Genomic DNA, 22,534 nt, shown 5'->3' with positions numbered 1-22,534 from the left:
CCGCCCGCTCTGCCAGCACTTACACTCAAAGTCACTGCACCTGGGAGTAAGACAAGCAGTGAGAGCTGTCACCGAGGTGTGCAGGAGGCTGCAGGCAGGGAGCAGACATTGCCTGGATGGCTTTCTGCCAGCAGCAAGCTGCTCAGGAAAGGAGGAGACCAAGTTCCTTAGGAGGAAGTTGTTGGCAGAGAGTGATTGGCACTGGAATGGGCTGCCCAGGGACATGGTGGAGTCGCCATCTGTGGAGGTGTTGAAGCCAAGCCTGGCTGGGGCACTTAGTGCCATGGTTTGGGTGATTGTCCAGGGCTGGGTGTTACGTTGGGCTAGGTGAGCTTGGAGCTCTTTTCCAACCTGCTTTATTCTATGATGATCATTGATCACTGATCTGCAGGGTCAGCCACAACCAAGCATTTAGGCATAAATCAAAGGCTCTTGACTAAGAGCAGAAATTGTGTACTTTTCCAGCAGCAAAAGTCTCAGGTCCTCAGCCTGATTTTGGATCCTGCTTGTGAAGAGAAAGGAAAAAAAAAAGAAAGGAAGAAAAGAAAGAGATGTGGAAAAGGTAGGAAAGAAGATTTAATCTCTGTAGCTCTCTGGCAGGGCTCAGTGCAAACCTGCCTGTTGCAAGGAAGGTTCAGTAAATCGGCAGAGATGCCTCCTGTATGGCTAAATGGCAAGATATGGAGATGGTCCCCTCACACCCATCTGGCTCTTGCCAAGAGGTCTGGAAAGTGGTGCACTCAAACGCTCAGATGCAAGCCAGTGCTTACTGGAATCTGCTGGGAGTTGCAGCAGGATCCATATATTATTAGGCCTAAGAACATTCATTGGCTCCATCTGGGGAAATAGTTTCCATACTCTGCATGCAGGCTGCAGTCCCTGAGAGGGAGGCTGCAGAGAAGAGCACTTAAACACATAGGAGCAGCTCTCGGCGCAGGAGCAGCCAGCAGAGGCAGCGACCTGACAGCAAAGCCACAGAGAGTGGCTCCAGCCAGAGCTGCTGTCAGACAGCTTCCCGGGGAAGACTTTGTCCCAGAGTCACTGCTAGAAGTGGGAGGGAATTTTGATTTGCTTAGGGAAAGGAAGGAAGGAAGAAAGAAAGGAAGGAAGAAAGAAAGCAAGCAAGCCAGCCCCAGAGCAAATGAGCAGGAGATGAGGGCTGTAAATCCACATTCCTTCCCAGGGCAGCTGGTAGGTCTTTGTTCTGTCGCAGAGGCGGCAGCACTGCCCGTGCAGACAGCCCCTTTCTGATCTCCAGCAGCAGACACCTGCGGGCCAGGCAGGGGGTCCCATTGGGCTGTTTTGGTAACTGACATCAAAACATCTGCTAACAACTGGTACCCTTCAGAGCCCTGCCTGAAGAGCAGCACTTTCCTCACCTCTCTGTGTCTTTTTCATCACATGCTGAGTTCTGGACTCTTCTGACTACGAAGGTTGGACTGGAGGATCTCAGAGGTCTCTTCCCACCAGTTCTGTTCTGTGGTTTGTGAGACAATGAAAGTTTTCAGAGTTAGATCATCTGTATTCGATCTGAGAAATCACAAATGTGGTCATAGGATCACAGGATCCCAGGCCCACAGGAAGTCAGGGGTTGGAAGGGACCCAAAGAGCTCACCCAGTTCAACCCCTGCCAGAGCAGGACCAGACAATCCAGCTCAGGGCACACAGGAACACATCCAGACAGGCCTGGAAAGGCTCCACAGAAGGAGACTCCACAACCTCTCTGGGCAGCCTGTGCCAGGGCTCTGGGACCCTTCCAGGCAAGAAGTTCCCCCTTGTGCTGAGCTGGAACCTGCTGTGCTGCAGCTTCCATCCACTGCTGCTTGTCCTATGCCAGGGAGCAGTGAGCAGAGCCTGTCCCCCCCTCCTGACCCCCAGCCCTCAGATAGTTATAAACATTGATTCAATCCCCTCTCAGTCTCCTCTTCTCCAGACTAAGCAGCCCCAGGGCCCTCAGCCTCTCCTCACCAGGCACTGCTTCAGTCCCCTCATCATCCTCGTAGCTCTCCACTGGAGCCTCTCCAGAATCATAGAACCAGTCAGGGCTGGAAGGGACCACAAGGATCAGCCAGTTCCAACCCCCCTGCCATGCCCAGGGACACCTCACACTACAACAGGCTGCCCACAGCCTCAGCCAGCCTGGCCTTAAACACCTCCAGGGATGAGGCTTCCAACACCTCCCTGTGCAACCCCTGCCAGGCTCTCACCACCCTCATGCTGAAAAACTTCTTCCTAGCATCCAGGCTGAATCTCCCCATTTCCAGCTTTATTCCATCCCCCCCAGTCCTATCACTCCCTGAGAGCCTAAAAAGTCCCTCCACAACTTTCTTGTAGCCCCCTTCAGATCCTGCAAGGTCACAAGAAGGTCACCTGGGAGCCTTCTCCTCTGCAGACTGCACAGCCCCAACTGCCTCAGTCTCTCCTCACAGCAGAGCAGCTCCAGCCCTCTGCTCCTCCTCGTGGCTGTTCTCTGGACACCTTCCAGCACCTCCACATCCCCCTTGCCCCAGGGGCTCCATCACTGGATGCAGTGCTGCAGGTGGAGTCTCAGCAGTGTGGAGCAGAGGGGCAGGATCCCTTCCCTGGCCCTAGGTTCATGTTCTGGCAAGCCACAGCATTGCACAAAGCCCATTTGAGCATCCAGAGCTTGAAGGAGTAGCTGGGCACATCTGATGGAAAACAAAGTGTCAATGTGGGCACATCAGCCAAGCAATACTTGTGGCCCTTCCTCCTCCTCCCACCTTCTCTACCCCACCCCAGACCTTCTGCTGTCTTTGGAGCCTTTCTTTGTTTGTTTCAGTTTGCTTCTTAGGACCCAGATAAGTTTGCTAATTAAAGCCATGTGCTCTGTAAATGTTGCTTGTTCTCACACATCAACATATGTGAGTTATGTCCAGCACTGACTCTCAACATCAGCTTAGGAGACAGCATGAGAAAGCTGAGCACAAGAAGAGCAAGAAATGGGAAAGCTGAAGGTTTTCCCAGCCCATTACTTCCCTCACTGGACGCCTTAGATAGCGCTGGGGAATGACATGGTTTGGCCCAGGCTCTCCAGCCTGGTGCCAAAGAGCAGTGGCCTGGTTTTCAGGAGGAAACTCTCCAAGGCACACAGAGACGTTCGAAGGAAATGGAACCCCTTCAGCACTGGGCAGAGCCTGTGGCGCCTGGGGCTGCTTTCAGACCCCACCAAAGCTAGGAGGCAGCTTGGGCCGGATTTTGGCAGCTATTTGGAAGTGAGCTCCCATCAGATAAGGAAACAACAGGGTCAGAAAACAAAGCTGCCTGCTCCGACAGACTCCAAGTGCTGGCCCTGCCAAGCCTCCCCGAGACGAGCAGCTCTGCAGCATCTGGGCTCTGCGCAGTGACTTGTGTGTGACTCGGGATGTCTATAAGGGGACTCCTCGAGGCTCACGCTGCAGACGCCCAGCGCAGAGCTTCTCCCCTCTCTGTCAGCTCCTCAGTGTACGTGGGATCAGTGCAGGTGACAGTACAGACACTGGCAGCTGTGAAGGAGCTGGCACTGAAAGTGTGGGTGCTGAAATGCAGAGCTGCTGGTGTGCCGGATTCAGCACCAAGCTGGCACAGCAGAGCACTCTCAGCGCTGACCTCTGTCAATGGAAGCCACTCCACAGTCACTTGCCAAGCTCCCCCGAGCAGAACAGCTGCTTTAACCAGGCGTGATTGAAGGAGGGGCAGGGAGATGGAGACATCCTCAGATTATCCATCCCTGGGGCATGCAGAAGGTGGCTCAGGATGCTGCACAAGCCTAGAAAGCAGTCCTGGTCCTGCCAGTGAGCAGAGTAAAGAGAGCAACTGAAGTGCCCTGCGAGTGCTGTGCTGCTTGGAAGGACCACATGAGTACCCCCCCTGCTTCCACTGCCTGCACTGCTTCTGTAACCCCCCTGCTTCCACTGCTTCCACTGCATGCACTGCTTCTGTAACCCCCCTGCTTCCACTGCCTGCACTGCTTCTGTAACCCCCCTGCTTCCACTGCTTCCACTGCCTGCACTGCTTCTGTAACCCTCCTGCTTCCACTGCCTGCACTGCTTCTGTAACCCCCCTGCTTCCACTGCCTGCACTGCTTCTGTAACCCCCCTGCTTCCACTGCCTGCACTGCTTCTGTAACCCCCCTGCTTCCACTGCTTCCACTGCCTGCACTGCTTCTGTAACCCCCCTGCTTCCACTGCCTGCATGTATGCATCACACAGCACTGAGCCCGCCACTCTCCTGCGGCCCTGCTGGCTGTGCAGGCTGACAGTGGGGAGCGAGCCTGGCACGATTGGAATTCTACCTCTTTACAGCCGAGAATGGAATTTTCTCTGTGTTCAGAAGGTTCCCAGCAAAGCCAGAGGAGTTTCCTTTGCCATTTCCAACCGTTACAACGGCAGCTAGGATTCTGTGTGCTGCCTGCTGACCCTTGGGCTCACACTGACTTTCCCAAGCATTTCCAAGCTGTTCTCAGAAGTTGCTAATTAAATTTATAATTAGAAAAAACAACATCTTAATATTTGTAATTGTTCACACCAAACTAAATCACAGAATCACAGAATCATAGAATCACAGAACCAAGCAGTTTGGAAGAGAGCTCCAGGCTTATCCAGTCCAACCTAGCACCCAAGCCTGCCCAACCAACTAAGTGCCCCAGCCAGGCTTGGCTTCAACACCTTCAGGCACAGAGACTCCACCACCTCCCTGGGCAGCCCATTCCAGTGCCAATCACTCTTTCCGACAACAACTTCCTCTTAACATCCAGCCTAGACCTCCCCTGGCACAGCTTGAGGCTGTGTCCCCTTCTTCTGTCCCTGGCTGTCTGGAAGCAGAGCCCAACCCCACCTGGCTACAGCCTCCCTGCAGGTAGTTGCAGACAGCAATGAGCTCTGCCCTGAGCCTCCTCTGCTGCAGGCTGCACACCCCCAGCTCCCTCAGCCTCTCCTCACAGGGCTGTGCTCCAGGCCCCCCCAGCCTTGCTGCCCTTCTCTGGGCACCTTCCAGCACCTTAACATCTCTTTTGACTTGAGGGGCCCACAACTGGACACAGCACTCAAGGGGTGGCCTGAGCAGTGCTGAATAAAGGCTTTATCTATGGCTAAGCAGCAACCCCTCTGGCCCCAGCTTAAAAATGATGACTCTCTCATATACTTTACGCAATTTAATCATGTTCAGAAGATGTTGTCCAATATCCCACATAAAGATATATATAATCTTAAAATGCATCTTGAGGTGTTTATTGATAGGATTAGAAGATCATTTGCACCAAAGAACTGGCTACAGCACTCGCAGACCCATCCAGTCTCTCTTAAGCAGGGCAGGTGTGAGGATCAGGACATCTGTCACTCCCACACAGGGTTTTCACATGAAGAAGCTGTCTCTATACACAGGTTGTTAAGATTAATATGAGCTGAGGTCTGCACTGCCACAGCTCTGCAGTGATTGCTCCCCAAGCTACAGAGTTTAAACTCTATAAGCTCAGCGGTTAAGCATTTGGCAGCAGTGTGAACACCTCCCTGGGGGCAGATTCTCACCATATGGATCCACAACAGTCGATAGGAATGTATCAGTAATGCTAATGCAGGTCAGATTTGGCCGCAGCACTCTGCCCAGATTGCAGTCCTTAGCAGAAGAGATGTACAAAAGTGCATACTGAAGGCTGATTGCTTCATCGTGCTCGATGTTGCTTTGGGCACAGCACAAGAATGCACCAGATGGACTTAATCAATAGGAATTTTAAACTGGACTCACTTCTTTAGCTATTGAACAGTAAAAATGTGTCTTCAACAGCAACCACTGGGTTCTGTGCCTCGCATGTAAAGGCTGTTCCAGCACCAGGAAGCTTTTCCATTGAGAAATCCTCTCCTAAGAATCCTTTCCTAACATTTAGAAGTATTCTAATTTAGGAACAGCTTCACCTACTCCAGTGAATGTATGTGGCAAAGTGCACATACACGAAAAAGGCACTTCATGATGTGCTCAGCCCAGCTGTACCACAGCCAGGGGCATGAAAACATCACCTGAGCTGTCCTGGCCACACACACACATCCACTGTCAACTACAGCTAACAGAACGACAGGCTCAGGCAGCCCTGCCTCTCATTCCAAGCAGCTTACAGAGTTAATTCAGTTATCAAGAACACTCTAATCCTGCTTCCAGTGCTGATGAATCGTGGTAAAATCCGTGATTTATGACATTAATTGTATAATTTGCAGTAGAGCTTCTGTACTGTAACAATAGAACTGTGGGGTTGGATGCAATCTGGTTTGGCTCATGCAGTTTAGTCAGGCTGTACACCCGTGGGACGGCGCAGAGCCAGCTGCAGCTCACGCCTCCTAGAGGAGCTCTCTGCCTAAAGGCTCAAGGTGAGGGCCACATCTGTCTCCCATCTGCATTTATTTCTTCTAACACCTTTGACACAGAGAAGCCTGACTTTGCCCAGCTGAGGAGTGTCCTCATGCCACGTTAGGGCCACAGAATAGAGTACTGTCACTTGTATCTGAGGAGAGACCTGGCCTGAGCTGGCCACCACCAAACACACTCCTCTTCTACCTTAGCAACAGCTTTCAGGGGTCCACATGCTGGGTAGGTTTCTTGTGCTGGGCAGGGGCTATCACATCCATCAATACACCAAACAAATTAGCTGCTCTGTTGCTCTGTAAATGCTGCTTCACCATGCCAGTTCCTTGTGCCCCGAGCCACAGGCTTTGCCTTTGGCACAAGGCAACTCTTTGCTTTGCTTTATACATACCCACAACAGCCCCAAGCAGTGCTATAGGCTGGGGCCAGAGTGGCTGAGAGCAGCCAGGCAGAGAGGGCCCTGGGGGTGCTGTGAGGGAGCAGCTAAAGAGGAGGCAGCAGTGTGCCCAGGTGGGCAGCAGAGCCAATGGCATCCTGGGCTGGCTCAGGAGCAGTGTGGGCAGCAGGACAAGGGAGGTTCTTCTGCCCCTGTGCTCAGCACTGCTCAGGCCACACCTTGAGTGCTGTGTCCAGTTCTGGGCTCCTCAATTCAAGAGAGATGTTGAGGTGCTGGAAGGTATCCAGAGAAGGGCAGCAAGGCTGGGGAGGGGCCTGGAGCACAGCCCTGTGAGGAGAGGCTGAGGGAGCTGGGGGGGTGCAGCCTGCAGAAGGTAGCTAATCCAGCCCTGGGCCATCGGTTTCCCAGTGAGGTACAGAAGTCCTTCTGAGTGGAGATAAGGATCCAGATTGTCCTTTGCTAGGCAGCCTGCCAGGGCACCCCTCACTGTCCACCTGCTAGCTGCACCATGGTTCCATTCCTGCTTCCTCCCCTCAAAACACTCTGCTTGTTTGCACCAAGGGCCACAAGTGGCCCCAGGTGGCAATGGAGCATCCCTGCCCACTGGCTCCTGTGGAAGCTGGCGAGAAGTCAGACCACCCAGAATCAGGAGTTTAGAGAAGATCTCCTCACTCAGAGAGAAGCTCACTCCAGGCTGCCTTCCAAGTAGGAAGTGACCTTTAGCAAACAATCTTTAGCAAAGCACTCAGGCATGGCTAACTTAAACAAACACTATAGCCTGGGCTGCACCAGAAAGTATATTTCCTTCCTGCTGGTTCCTTCCCACTTCTGTGCTCTGACTGAGGGCAAGGGAAAAGTCCTGGAAGAGAGTTACCAACAGATGCAAGATGTTTGGAAAGTCATTGTAATGCGTGTAAACATTGCCCTGGGATAAACCAAGCATGAGCCAGCAAAGGGACATCAGCGGTGCTCAGCAAAACCCCTCCAGCTCACAGCAAGGATGCTTGCAAGTCTTACTCTCCCCATCAGCAGGCAAACTGCTGTGGAGTGCAACAAACAGAAGTAACAATGGCTTTGGTTTTCCTACAGTGTTACCTATGGTGGGCATCTCCAGATGATGGGCATCTCTGTGAGGAGAGGCTGAGGGAGCTGGGGGTGTGCAGCCTGCAGCAGAGGAGGCTCAGGGCAGAGCTCATTGCTGTCTGCAGCTGCCTGCAGGGAGGCTGTAGCCAGGTGGGGTTGGGCTCTGCTGCCAGGCACCCAGCAACAGAACAAAGGGACACAGCCTCAAGCTGTGCCAGGGCAGGTCTAGGCTGGATGTTAGGAGGAAGTTGTTGTCAGAGAGAGTGATTGGCACTGGAATGGGCTGCCCAGGGAGGTGGTGGAGTGGCCGTGGCTGGAGGTGTTGAAGCCAAGCCTGGCTGGGGCACTTAGTGCCATGGTCTGGTTGGTTGGGCAGGGCTGGGTGCTAGGTTGGGCTGGATGAGCCTGGAGCTCTCTTCCAACCTGGCTGATTCTGTGATGATTCAAATCAGCACAAATCTGTCCCAAAGGCTCTAGGCCACCAGCAGGAAACTGCAGATTGCCATACTAGTTCTGATCACTTCTTTCGCAGCAGCACAGCTCAGATCTTGCTCCAGGCCCCTCCCCAGCCTTGCTGCCCTTCTCTCATCACCTTCCAGCACCTCAACATCTCTCTTGCATTAAGGGGCCCAGAACCAACCCTTTGCCTCACCACCATTACTGGACATCTAATATCAGCTGCAGAAGCTCTTACTGGTTTTGAGCCAACCTCTTCCCTTATTAAATTCCTTCCTCTAGCCAAGGCAATTCAGACTCATGATTTAAATACCCTTCAGGTGAGTCTTACAGAGAGACCTTCAGTTGCTAATGGAGACAACTGCAGATCAGTTGACTATAAATAGAAAGGAATAATAAGAGGTTCCTGCTCAGGGTCTGCATTGTTGGTTTAGCATGGGTCAAACCCTGTGTGCTCACTGAATGCTCTCTGCTGGCAGATGGTTTCCTTTTCACACATGGGGACTTTTTACCCTGTCAGTGGATTTCTGACTTCAGAATAAACCTCAATATTGTTGAAAGAAAATTTCAAGTGGACATTTTCTGAATAGTAATAGAAATAAAACTTTCATGGCCTCAGCCTCTTATTTTTTCCCCTCCAGAGTAGATGACATTTTTATAGGCCAGTCCTAAGATAACAGGGGGAAGGAAATAAGAAGTCTGCACAGTTGAATTTAATGTGTTTCCATATTTTCCATCAGCAATTTCACTTTGTCCAGATTCAGAAGTGATGTATTATGAGAACTGGACTGTGATTAGGGAACTCTCATCTGTGAGAGGCAGGAAAAGTGAATGTAAAGCCCAGAGAATAAAGAGCAGGCATTCAGAAGCAATCACTCACCCTCACTTACACTCCCTCTGCTTCATGTGTAAAAACCATGTTAAGAAAAGGAGAAACCACTGAGCAGTTTAGTAGCAAAGAGCTATTTCTGTTCCCTGCAGTGACCTCCCTCTGAGGAGAGCAGGCGGAAAACTGGGGAAGAAAGTGAGGGGTCAAGAGCAGGGAGGTGTTTGGTGGGATGCAAGGCCTCTGCCTGCCTTCCTGGTTGAAGATCAGCATGTAAGAGGTGATGGAGATCTGTCATCCTGTAGAGACCTGGGGGGAGGTAAGAAAGTGTTGGGGGTGCCCAACCCCAGCTGGCTACAGCCTCCCTGCAGGGAGCTGCAGACAGCAATGAGCTCTGCCCTGAGCCTCCTCTTCATCTGGAAGCTGTTTGGCTGTGTGGGCTGTGCCACACTCCCTGAGGAGAGAGCTCCCTTCGGTTTCCCTGGGCTCTCTCCCCAGCCCTTCTACGTTTGCAAGGGTGGCAGATTTTCAGCCAGACCTTGGTGCACAGTGACTTTAGCAGACACTGCCTTGGCATCCCTGGGAGTGCACATTGCAACCAGCCTGAAAATGCTTGCAGGAGTGTGCTGAGTGTCCTCAGAGCAGAGCTTTACAGTGCCCTATCTTGTGGCATGAGTTGGGCTGCTAAGGCTGAAATAGAGGTACCCTCCTCGGGGTCCCCATTTCTGCCTTGGCATTGTTTCTTTTGCCCTTTATTTTCTCCCAGAGCAGAGGAGTCCTGCTGCTGCACAGTGCCTGTGTCCATTCTCTGCTGTCTGATTAATTTCACACACAGGCACAGTCAAAAATAAAAAGAACTGAAGTAGTTTTCCCTGATCTGTTAACCCTTCCTTGCCACCTACCTCCTGAAGGCTCTGTCTCAGAGGAGTGCACAGGGCAAGGCAGGTCAGAGCAATGGGCACATGAAAGGGAGACAGAGGGCATCATGCAGAAGAAGCTATGAGCAGAGGCAAAAAATTGCAGGGCTGCAGATGGATGTGAACTCAGGCTCCCCTTCTTGTCAGGACTAAGAGATTTTGAGAGACCAGCAGAGGTGTGGGGGAAACACAGGGGGCTCAGAGGTCTGCCTACAGTTCTCTCCTCCTTCTCCCAGCAGATGACCAGCCATAGAAAATTATAAATGTCTACTCTGCATTCACAGGCTCACAGATGTCAGGGGCTGGACAGGACCCAAGGAGCTCATCCAGTCCATCCTCCCTGCCAGAGCAGGACCATACAATCTAGCTCAGGGCACACAGCAACACATCCAGACAGGCCTCACAACCTCTCTGGGCAGCCTGTGCCAGGGCTCTGGGACCCTTCCAGGCAAGAAGTTGCCCCTTGTGCTGAGCTGGAACCTCCTGTGCTGCAGCTTCCATCCATTGCTGCTTGTCCTGTGCCGGGGAGCAGTGAGCAGAGCCTGTCCCCCCCTCCTGACCCCCAGCCCTCAGATAGTTATAAACATTCATTAAATCCCCTCTCAGCCCTCTCCTCTCCAGGCACTGCTCCAGTCCCCTCAGCATCCTTTTAGCCCTCCTCTGGACCCTCTCCAGCAGATCCCTGTTCCTCTGAAACTGGGGAGCCCAAACCTGAAGGCAGAACTCAATAAGAGGTTTCAGCAGGCCAGAGCAGAGGAGTAGGAGAACCTCCCTGGATCTGCTGGACACACTCTGCTGAATGCCCCCCAGGACCCCATTGGCCTCTTGGCCACAGGGCACATTGCTGTGCCAGGGATGTTCTCCCCCAGCACTGCCAGGTGCCTCTCCCCAGGGCTGCTCTCCAGCAGTCACCTCCCAGCCTGTACTGTCTCATTTAAATTGCAGAGGGACCAAATAATCACCAATCATCAGAAGTGGGATAATCAATCACTGGCAAGATGTTTGAAAGAAGAGGAAAGGGAGAAGGGAGATTTTAAAGGGATGAACATGAAAGCAGCAGAAGAGCTGAGAAAAGCAGAGCAGCTGAGCACCAGCGCAGGGGGAGCAGGGCCCCTCAGGACTCCTGCCGTAGAAACTGACACTTGCACACACCCGCCGAGCCTCAGCAAGGCAAGACCTAGAAGAAGTCAATGCACACACCCGCCGAGCCTCAGCAAGGCAACACCTAGAAGTCAATGCACACACCCGCGGAGCCTCAGCAAGGCAAGACCTAGAAGAAGTCAATGCACACACCCGCCGAGCCTCAGCAAGGCAACACCTAGAAGAAGTCAATGCACACACCCGCGGAGCCTCAGCAAGGCAACACCTAGAAGAAGTCAATGCACACACCCGCGGAGCCTCAGCAAGGCAACACCTAGAAGAAGTCAATGCACACACCCGCCGAGCCTCAGCAAGGCAACACCTAGAAGTCAATGCACACACCCGCCGAGCCTCAGCAAGGCAACACCTAGAAGAAGTCAATGCACACACCCGCCGAGCCTCAGCAAGGCAACACCTAGAAGTCAATGCACACACCCGCGGAGCCTCAGCAAGGCAACACCTAGAAGAAGTCAATGCACACACCCGCCGAGCCTCAGCAAGGCAACACCTAGAAGAAGTCACCTGCTCTGCCGTACTGCAGATGATGATAGGAGCAGCTCTGCTTCTCCTGGAAAAAGAGAGCTGTGGCTTGCAGAGAGCCATGAGGCAAGAGAACCTGGACAGATGTGCCAGCACATATTTATGGCAATGGGAAGCACATCTGCTGTGCTCAGACAGGCTTTTCAAACAGCACCTGGCTGCTGGCATCTTCCTGCTGGAGGAAAGGTGGGCCAGAGGCAGACCTAGCTGGTAGCAAGGGCTGAAACGGCTCTGCACACAGGAGGCAGAGCTGCAGCCCTTGCAGCAGCCCTCGAGGGGACCCACAGGAAGGGGAACCTTCAGTACCTGTGGTTTTTAGTGCAAAGCATTGCAATCCTTCCCTGGCCTGGGAATGGAACAGAGCTGGAAATGAGGAGATTCAGCCTGGATGTTAGGAAGAAGTTGTTCAGCATGAGAGTGGTGAGAGCCTGGCAGGGGTTGCCCAGGGAGGTGGTGGAAGCCTCATCCCTGGAGGTGTTTCAGGCCAGGCTGTGTGAGGCTGTGGGCAGCCTGCTCTAGTGTGAGGTGTCCCTGGGCATGGCAGGGGGTTGGAACTGGCTGCTCCTTGTGGTCCCTTCCAGCCCTGACTGATTCTATGACTCTGTGCTATTTAAAACTGTGCTGCAAGCACAGTAAATCATATGAAGGAACCATGAGCATGGAGAGTGGTCTAAAAGCTGAAGCTGTTAACTCAGAATTTAGCCATTTGTTAACAAAAGTCATTGAAAATCACTGATCTGCTGCTCAGAGTGGGGGGGGAGGAGGGGAGTTGTTTTAATTTCTCAAAGCTGCAAAAATATCCCAAACTGTGAGAGGTCATCAGGCCTCCAGTGCACAAAACACCCTGCCAAAATGTAACTGAATGCACTTAGGAGCACATGGCAGCAGCTTCAAAGTGTTGCTGTGACACTGCTTGTTACTACAGTACCCACTCAGAGTGAACTGGGAGCAGTTTAGGGTATTAGGAGTTTGCTCCCAGCTCTGGGCTCCCCAGTTCATGAGGGACAGGGATGTGCTGGAGAGAGTCCAGTGCAGGGCTGCAAGGATGCTGCAGGGCCTGGAGCAGTGCCTGAGGACGAGAGGCTGAGAGCCCTGGGGCTGCTTAGGCTGCAGAGGAGAAGGCTGAGAGGGGATCTGAGCAATGTCTATCAAGGGCTGGGGGGCAGGAAGGGAGGGACAGGGACAGCCTCTGCTCGCTTGTGCCCTGCCACAGGACAAGGGGCAAGGGATGGAAACTGCAGCACAGGAGGTTCCACCTCAACATGAGCAAGAACTTCTTGAGTGTGCACACTGTAGGCAAAGTGGGGTTCACTTTACTGCTGAGAAGGTGTCATGAGCCTGCTGCTTTTGCCCCTCACCTCATAAAAACGTGGTGCTGTTTGCTCCTCAAAGGACAGTGTTTGTCTGTGTCCTTTGCAGGTACATCAAAGGCACATCAGGGGAGGAAAATGAACTCCTTGTGAATCTCCAGTCAAAGACTTGCCTATGCCAGCAGCCATCCATGGAATGTCTGTTTCATGCCTGGTAGCTGGGAGTTACCACTTGTTTATATGACACATTGCCACTAGCTACAGAGGGACAGTGTCCATCTTGCCACAGGGCTCCTACAGATTAGTTTTACAGCAGCTGAAGAGTCTTCCAGAGCCTTAGCTAAAGTCACTCAGATGAGCCCCACCAGCAGCAGTGAAGACACAGTGGTCTCGACCTGCATTTATTGAAAGGAATGCCCCGGGCTGTGCCTCACTGCAGACCCCAGGGAGCCCACTGCCTCCAGCTGTGCAGGCTGAGGCCAGCTTGGGTGCTTAGGAAGGCTCCTGTCTGTCGCAGGGCTTTAGTGTCTGAGGAAAGCAGGCACCTGGGGCTGCTGCACGCTCAAGTCTCACTTCGGCATGGAAAGAGCAGACAGCCAAGGAGCATACTCGAGGGCTCACTTGGGAGCCCAGGCAGAGCAGCTGCTGGCAGCCCGGCAGCCCAACACACTTACTCATGTCACTCTGTGCTTCCCTCTCCTTTCTTCAGCAGCTGGACAGGAGCTGGGATCTTCTGCATTCCTTTCACCCAAAGGGAGAAAGAGGATTTTTCTGAGTGCAGCCCTGCTCACCAGTGACATCCAGCACCACATACCCATGCAGCTACTGAGAAGAGTGACTGCCTGAAGAACTAATCTCACCACACGTTGTCCATGGAAGTGCTTTTGGATGCTGAGGTGGCTGGCAGCCAGCACTGAGCTCACAAAGGCTGGAGCAGGGCTCGATCTGCAGCACGCTCTGAGGCTGGGCTGAGGTCCCACCTTGTGCCTGGGGGAAGGAGGATGCATCCCTAGCTCCAAAACCTGCAGCATGAGGGTTAGCTGTGAGTTTCTGAAGGGCTTCCTTCTGCCCACGGTTTAGCTGTTGTTAGTTGTTGCATGGTGAGAGGGCTGTGGGGTCTGCACTTGGAAGGCCAATAGGAGCAGTAGGAGAGACACCTTGCAGCTGATGGCATGAGTGTTACCTCTCTTCTAGGACCTTCAGCGTGAAGAAGGGCTTTGTTTAGTGAAGGACCAGCCTCAAGAAGAGAGCAGGCAGCAATCCAGGTGCCAAAGGCTAGTCTCTTGATGACAGAAGGTGAAGATGGCTGTGGAGGTAGCTAGGGAAAAGGTTCAAAAGAGACAGATTAAACAGATGGACAGATTCAGTGCTATGCAGGAGGCATTTAATTCACCTTAGTGAATAAAACAGTAATGGACTTTACATTTTTAATGAGCTCTTCCACAAGGAAAGGTTTCTTGACTTGATGCCACTGTGTGGAACCACAGAATCACAGAGTGTCAGGGGCTGGAAGGGACCTCCAGAACTCATTCACTTTTGAGGATGAATAGCTCCTGTGAAAAACCTCACTGCTCGCTGCAAGACTGCAAGAGAGTCATAGAATCATAGAATCAAGCAGGTTGAAAGATAGCTCCAAGTTCATCCAGCCCAACCTGGCACCCAGCCGGCCCAATCAACCAGACCATGACACTATGTGTCCCAGCCAGGCTTGGCCTCAACACCTTCAGGGTTGGTGACTCCACCACCTCCCTGGGCAGCCCATTCCAGTGGCAAATCTTTTTGTGCAGTCACAGAAAAGACAAACAAAATTCTATGAACACAATTCTCTTGGTCATGGGAGGAAAAAGCCTGTGCAGTCTCCATCCTCCCAGCAAGCTGAACCTCTTGCCAGTGCTGCCTCATCAACCACAGCAGTGTTGATAAAAGACCACAAGTTCTGCACGGCGCAGCAATGTGCCCTGTGGCCAAGAGGACCAATGGGATCCTGGGAGGCATTCAGCAGAGTGTGTCCAGCACATCAAGGGAGGTTCTTCTCTACCTCTGCTCTGCCCTGCTGAGACCTCATCTTGAGCACTGCCTTCAGTTTTGGGCTCCCCAGTTGAAGAGGGACAGGGATCTGCTGGAGAGGGTCCAAAGGGAAGGCTATGAGTATGATGAGGGGACTGGAGCAGTGCCTGATGAGTGCACTGATTCCCCTGTCCATGTCACTGACAAAGATGTTCAACAGCACTGGTGCCACCCTTGAGGGAGCCACTTAGCACTGGTCTCCGGGTGGACATTGTGCCCTTGATCCCCACTCTCTGCATGCCACCACCCAGCTCCTTAGCCAGCAGTGCCCACCCTTCCAGCCTGTGTGTTTCCAGCTGGGTGACCAGGATGCCATGTGGCACAGCCAAATGCCTTACATCCAGGTAGATGCTGACAGTTGCCCTCCCCTTGTCCACTGCTGCTGTGACTGGTCATAAAAAGCCACTAAGATTGTCAGGCAAAGGTGTCCCTGCTGACTGCAGGGGTGCTGGACAAGATGATCTCCAAGGGTCTCTTCCAGCCAAGGCATTCAGGGACTCTGCAGTGCCTCCTGCATCTGGAGGCAGCTCTCACTGCAGATGCTGTGCTGGCAGCAGCATGCCAGCATCATAAAGGCTAATTAGATTTCATAATTGCCACTGATGTTTATTCTACTGTGACTTGTTACAGTCCAGAATACTTAGTTGTAACAAGTGTGGTGATATGATCACAGAGCCACTGCCACAGCCAGGCTGGCACAGCCCCTCAGGAGCACCAAGGCCAACCCAGAACCCTGCTCTACAAGATTCACCCCAAACCATAGCCCCAAGCACCACATCCAAACCACCCTGAAACACAGCCAGGCTGGGGGACTGCACCACCTCCCATGGCAGCTCATTCCAGTCTCTGACCACTCTCTCTGTGAAAAACTCTTTGCTTTCTTCCCCCAGAAGGGATGAGCCCTTCATGCCCACTCCTGCACAGAAATACTGCACTCTAGACACTGTCAGTAGAGCACAGACACCAGAGCCCAGCCCTGACACTTTGCTCTTCACAGCAGTGGATCACTGATCATCACTACCAGTCACTGCCAGACTTTACCATCTCATTCTTGCTTCTTTCTATAGAAGCACAGAGTGTCAGGAGATGGAAGGGACCTCCAGAGCTCATCCAGTCAAACCCCCTGCCACAGCAGCAGCACCCAGAGCAGAGCACACTGAACACATCCAGGCAGCTCTGGAATAGCTCCAGAGAGGGAGACTCCACAGCCCCCCTGGGCAGCCTCTGCCAGTGCTCTGTCACCCTCACAGGGAAAAATTCCTCCTCATGTTTAAATGAAGCTTCCTCTGCCTCAGCTTGCACCCAGTGCCCCTTGTGCTGGCACTGGCATCACCCAGCAGAGCCTGGCTCCAGCCTCCTGCCACTCATCTGCACATCTTTACAATCATTGCTGAGGTCCCCTCTCTGTCTCCTCCTCTGCCAGCAGCACAGCCCCAGCTCCCTCAGGCTCTCCTCCTAGCAGAGCTGTTCCATTCCCTTCAGCACCTCTGTGGCTCTGTGCTGGACTCTCTCCAGCAGTTCTGTGTCCCTCTTGAACTGGGGGCCCAGACCTGGACACAGGACTCCAGATGTGGCCTAAGTAGACAGCAGAGTAGAGGGCAGGAGAATCTCTCTCGACCTACTGCCCACAGCCCTTCTGATACATCCTTCTAATACCCTTCAAGCAGGCTGAAGGTTTTGACTTCCATCATATTTTAACTGAGGTTAACTGATTTGTTGCAAAGCAGTTGGCAGCAGCTGAGAAGGGTCTCAGCCCACCAGGAGCCCTGGAGATAACTTGTATGCAAGTTTTATTTCTCTTCCTTTAGCAAAGTTCTCAATTATTTATCTGCCAAACCAGACATGCAATAAACTCAACACAAGAGGCTTAGTCACAGGCTAGCCGAGGGAGAAATACATCAAGCAGAAGTAATGGAGGGCACTGCAGGAGGCCCAAGCTTATTGATCTTTCCCTGCCTCGGAGCGCTCGCAGCTCTGAGGCAGGAATTCATGAGCAGCAAGGGGAAGCCCAGGCAGGGGCTATCAGCCACAGAAGCTGCCTTTGCCAGCCTGAAATGGCAGCAAGTAAAATGTGAAGGACCTGCCTGGTAGGCATTGGTTGCTGCTTTCATTCTTCTCTATTGCCCATGAACCTTGGGGAAGAAAATGTATCTGGATCCAAAGGTGGAATCGGGCAAGCACCTTCCCTTTGGGGCTGGCTGAAAGGCTGCCAACCAAATTCTCTCCATCGAGCCACAAGGTTGGCTCTGAGTCTCAAATGGTGGTGCCTGCACAAGGATTTGACTTTATTGTAGTACCTGTTTTGGTGTTGCAGAGTAGAACTGAGTACAGTAGATCAGAACTCATGGTCCAGTAATCCACAGGGGGAACCTCTGATGTCCCCAAAGAACCCATCTGCCCACAAGGAAGATCATGGAGCTCTACAGCTGACTTAACAGCCTTCCAGAAGAGGAAACTGGGGAATCAGTCACCCAGCTGTGTGGCACAGTCGACTTGCTAGGGGGCAGGGATCCATCCAGAGGGACCTGCACAGGCTGCAGAGCTGTGCCCAGGCCATGACATTCAACAAGGCCATGTGTAAGGTCCTGCAGCTGGGTGGGTGCAATCCCAAGCACAGCTCCAGGCTGGGTGGGGAATGGCTGAGAGCAGCCCTGAGGAACAGGCCCTGGGGGTCTGGGGTGAGGAAAAGCTCCACAGGAGCCTGCAGTGTGAGTGCAGCCCAGACACAACCCTGTGCTGGGTGCAGCAAGAGCAGTGTGGGCACAGGGCAAGGGAGGGGATTCTGCCCCTTGGCTCTGCTCTCCTCAGACCCCACCTGCAGTCCTGGGTGCAGTTCTGGAGCCCCCAGCACAAGCAGCACATGGAAGTGTTGGAGCCAGTGCAGAGGAGGCCACCAAGATGCTGAGAGGGCTGCAGCAGCTCTGCTCTGAGCACAGGCTGAGAGAGTTGGGGCTCTGCAGCCTGCAGAAGAGAAGGCTTCCAAGAGAGCTTGGAGTGGCCTTGCAGGATCTGAAGGGGGCTCCAGGAGGTCTGGGGAGGGACTATTGACAAGGTCTTGTCATGGCAGGAGGAGGAGGAATGGGTTTGAAGTGGCAGAGGGGAGATTGAAAGTGACAAACAAGTGACAGGGAGGACTTTCCCCTGGCAATGCAGAGGACAGAACATCTCCTTTGGTGTGTAGGTGACCACCCAGTGTGAAAGCAATCAGGACTGGGTCATGCCTGCAGCAGAAAGAAACCTTTCACATGGAGTAGGCCAGCACACTGAGATGGAGGAAAGCCTTACACAGCCTTCAGCTTTGCCTTCCTGACCATGGCACTGGGTGCCCTGTCCAGGCTTTGCCCCAGCTCCTCCAGGGACAGCGACTGCACCACTGCCTGGGCAGCCCATTCCAGTGCCAGTCACTCCCTGAGTAGAAAGCAGTTGAGGGGAGAAGAGCAGTGCTTGTCCTCTCGTCCCACAGAAAGGGAGGCTCTACCCATTCTGCCACTGCATTCTCAGCAGATGCCTACCAGATCTGCCTGGGGCTTGCTTTCTGCACAGTTTTGCAGCTCCCATCTGCTTAAGGCACTTCCCCTCATTAAGACTATTTACATGAAGAGTTTCGGAGTGCAGCTGCTTTTGTCATGACACCATCAAAATATTTGGAATGATTTGGGTTTTTTTTGATGGGAGAAAATGTATTTTCCATTAGCACTGCACTACTGAGAGCCTCCTCTGGTACAAATCAAGCTGAATTTTGCTGGGGTGGCACTGGCACAGCTGACAAAGCCTGGCCCAGCACTGTGTCCCTAATTAAGTTAATCAGTTTCAGAGTCCTTTTCTGAGCTAAATAATGGCCATTCCCCTGGCCTGGCTGGGCAGCAGAAGGAGAACCTGAACTGCACTTCCCAGTCTGATGCCTCTCACTAAACCAATGTTCCCCCACCAAGGCTACGAACCTTAAGATTCAGTTGCAGGCTCATTTCCCACTTACCAAATCTGCCTTTTACAGTAAGGGCATCCATGGTTGTGCATCATTGCCCTAACCTGGAACAGAAGGAACATTTGGCATGGGAGAGGAGGAGGCTCAGGGCAGAGTTCATTGCTGCCTGCAGCTGCCTGAAGGGAGACTGTAGCCAGGTAGGGTTGGGCTCTGCTGCCAACAGAACAAGGGGACACAGCCTCAAGCTGTGCCAGGGCAGGTCTAGGCTGTATGTGAGGAGGAAGTTGTTGTCAGATAGAGTGATTGGCATTGGAATGGGCTGCCCAGGGAGGTGGTGGAGTCTCTGTGGCTGGAGGTGTTGAAGCCAAGCCTGGCTGGGGCACTTAGTGCCATGGTCTGGTTGGTTGGGCAGGGCTGAGTGCTAGGTTGGGCTGGCTGAGCCTGGAGGTCTCTTCCAACCTGCTGGATTCTATAATTAATTGTTTGAGAAGGTTGCATTAATTTGTATTAATTGGTGTTTTTCCCACTGTGCACGAGCTGCCTGGCAGGGCTGACCTACCCTGGGTAGTTTCTGCATGGATAGCTCAGCAGACTGACAACAGATTGTTGGGGGTTACAAAAGAAAATGATTTCTTGAGAGCAGACAGCCCAAAAGATTAACAGTGTGAGCCTGCAGCACAGAAGGCCAATCCAGCCTGGGCTGCATCCAAAGCAGTGCTGCCTGCAGAGCCAGAGAGGGGATTCTGTCTCTTTGCTCTGGGCAGACCTCCCCTGCAGAGCTGTGTCCAGCTCTGGAGCCCTCAGCACAGGAAGGACCTGGGGCTGGTGGAGCAGGTCCAGAGGAGGGGGGTTGCAGCAGCTCTGCCATGAGGACAAGCTGAGGGAGCTGGGGGTGTGCAGCCTGCAGAAGAGGAGGCTCCAGGAAGAACCTAATAGAATCATAGAATCAACCAGGTTGGAAGAGACCTCCAAAATCATCCAGCCCAACCTAGCACCCAGCCCTGGCCAGTCAACCAGACCATGGCACTAAGTGTCCCAGCCAGGCTTTCCAGTGCCTGAAGGAGCTACAAGAAGGCTGCAGAGAGACTGCAAAGTGCTGCTGAATGGGGGAAGGGTCCTGGAACAATGTGCCATAAGTGAGTAGAAGAATTACATTTCTGTCTCTGCCCTGCTGGGACCTCATCTTGAGTACTGCCTGCAGGTTTGGGCTCCCCAGTTGAAGAGGGACAGGGATCTGCTGGAAAGGATCCAGTGGAGGGCTATGAGGATGCTGAGGGGACTGGAGCAGTGCCTGGTGAGGAGAGGCTGAGGGCCCTGGGGCTGCTTAGTGTGGAAAAGAGAAGACTGAGAGGAGATTGAATCAATATCTATAACTGTCTGAGGGCTGGGGGTCAGGAGGGGGGGACAGGCTCTGCTCACTGCTTGATCCACTCCAACACCTAAAAGATGATCTGAGAGGTCTTGTCCAACCAAAATGATTCTGTAGTATCCTTCCCATCAGCAGTCTAGTGAGAGGTGTCTCTGGCTATGGTGGGGGGCTGGAACTGGATGATCTCTGAGGTCCCTCCCACGCTAAACCATTCTGTGAGTCCATGACTGCTTCCAGGGTGACCAGCGTGACTGATTGCAGTGCGTCGATGCCATGCTGCACCAGTGTGCTAGGGTCAGGGAGGGCAGGAGCAGGGAATCAGAAAGCAATGTAAAGGCTTTTAACTCCTAATCTTCAATTAAAAATTGGCCCAGCTCTCCAGTGAAAGTTTATTATTGTATGGAACAGATGTTTGGTTGCCATAGAGAGATGAGCTGCAGTGCTTAGCGAGGCAGCCCTTGGGCGCCAGCGTCCATCTGCATGGCAGGAACCAGCTGTGGTGCTGTCTCAGAAGGGGCTGAGATCTGAATGGGCATGGTGAGAGGTGCCCCCGTGGCACGGGGCAGCAGGCATGCTGCTGGGCACTCTGGCCAGCCAACGCCCAGGAGCCACCCATCTCACCCCTCCAGGAGAGATGAACTGTTGCTGAGGGAGTCTAAGGAGTGGCTGAGCTCCCACAGGAACCAAACCTCCCTCACAGACTTTCTTCATGCCCCTTGCTTGCCATAGTAAGTTCTTGCTTAGCCCAGAGAGCTGATATTTGTAACTCTGCTAAAGGGTTCCTCTTAGAAGCAAGAGGCAGAGCTGACCCTTCCACACTGATGTCTCCAGATTGTAAGCAAGACTGGACCAAGGCTGAGCACAGACTGGTCAAGCTTTTCTTTCCAAGCCTCTATGCCAACTGCTGCAGCTCCACCCTACCAAGTCCTTGGGCATTCCTCCTGGGACCATGCCTGGTGATTTGCCTATATCCCTGCTCTTGTTTCCCAGCTCTGCCTGCTCTGGGCAGGCAGTGCAGCACCATGACATGGTGCATCCCACGCCTGAAGCCATGGCCACATTTGCTCCAGATGCCCAGCCAGAGTACCCAGCTCTCCTCAGCCTCACCCAGCCCCAGGGCTGGAGCAGCCTGGCCAACCCAGCAACCAAGAGCTCCTCTTGCTCCACTGTAACTTCTCTCTGTGCCTGAGCAGCACCCAGGCACACAGAGGTAAAGGGGCACCCAGAGAGGTAAAGGGGCACCCAAGGAAGCCATGCTGAGCCCTGGGAAGATGTTTACATCACCTATGGAGTTTCTGTAGCTGCTGTTAGGGCCCAGCATGCCAATGCTGCCTGATGGTAGCATAAAGAACTACACTGCAAAGAGTGCACAAGGTTCAAAGCTTCAAGTCCAGCAAGCAGCCTTTGCCCCCAGCATGCCTAACACACTCTTGGGACTCCACTGCCAGCCATCTCCTTGCACAAACACCCTACTGAAGATGAGGGGAGTTTTCATGGCTTCAGCTAGCTCTGCTAATGCTGTTTGGGGCTTTGGGTGGGTTTTTTTTTTGCACAGACTGCCACTGCACTCCCTTCAATCATTCCAATCAAATATGAACCTTAGCCTTACAGTCACAGATTGTGTAATAACTGCCCCCCCACACCTTGGAAGAAGAAAAAAAGAATGAGACAAAAAAGGAGGTTGCACTCCTGAGGGATACCAGAAACCACTGCCAGAATCAAACTGACAGCTCTTGGAGGAAAACAAATGTGTCATGGATAAAAGCTTTCCACAGAGCAAGTTTGATTAATAACACTGCCAGGAGGTTCACAGAACTGCTGCAAGAATTCTGTGGCAGAGCTGATAGATTATTAGTCAGAGGATGACTTCTTTACAGGAAGGTCACTCTCAGCCTCAAGACTGCTACAGACAGAACCACAGAAGCACAGAATTAACCAGGTTGCAAAGGACCTTTAGGATCATCCAGCCCAACCTAGCACCTAGCACCTTCTAATTAACTAACCATGGCACTAAGTGCCTCATGCAGCCTCCTCTTGAACACCTCCAGGGATCACAGGCTCACAGGATGTTAGTGGTTGGAAGGGACAAAAGGAGATCATCGAGTCCAGCCCCTCTGCCAGAGCAGGGATGAGGACTCCACCTCCTCCCAGGGCAG

This window comes from Pogoniulus pusillus, chromosome 31 (assembly GCF_015220805.1).
Source record: "Pogoniulus pusillus isolate bPogPus1 chromosome 31, bPogPus1.pri, whole genome shotgun sequence".
In the NCBI taxonomy this organism is placed as follows: Eukaryota; Metazoa; Chordata; class Aves; order Piciformes; family Lybiidae; genus Pogoniulus; species Pogoniulus pusillus.
The sequence above is the reverse complement of the archived record's forward strand: the minus strand, read 5'-3'. Positions refer to the sequence as shown.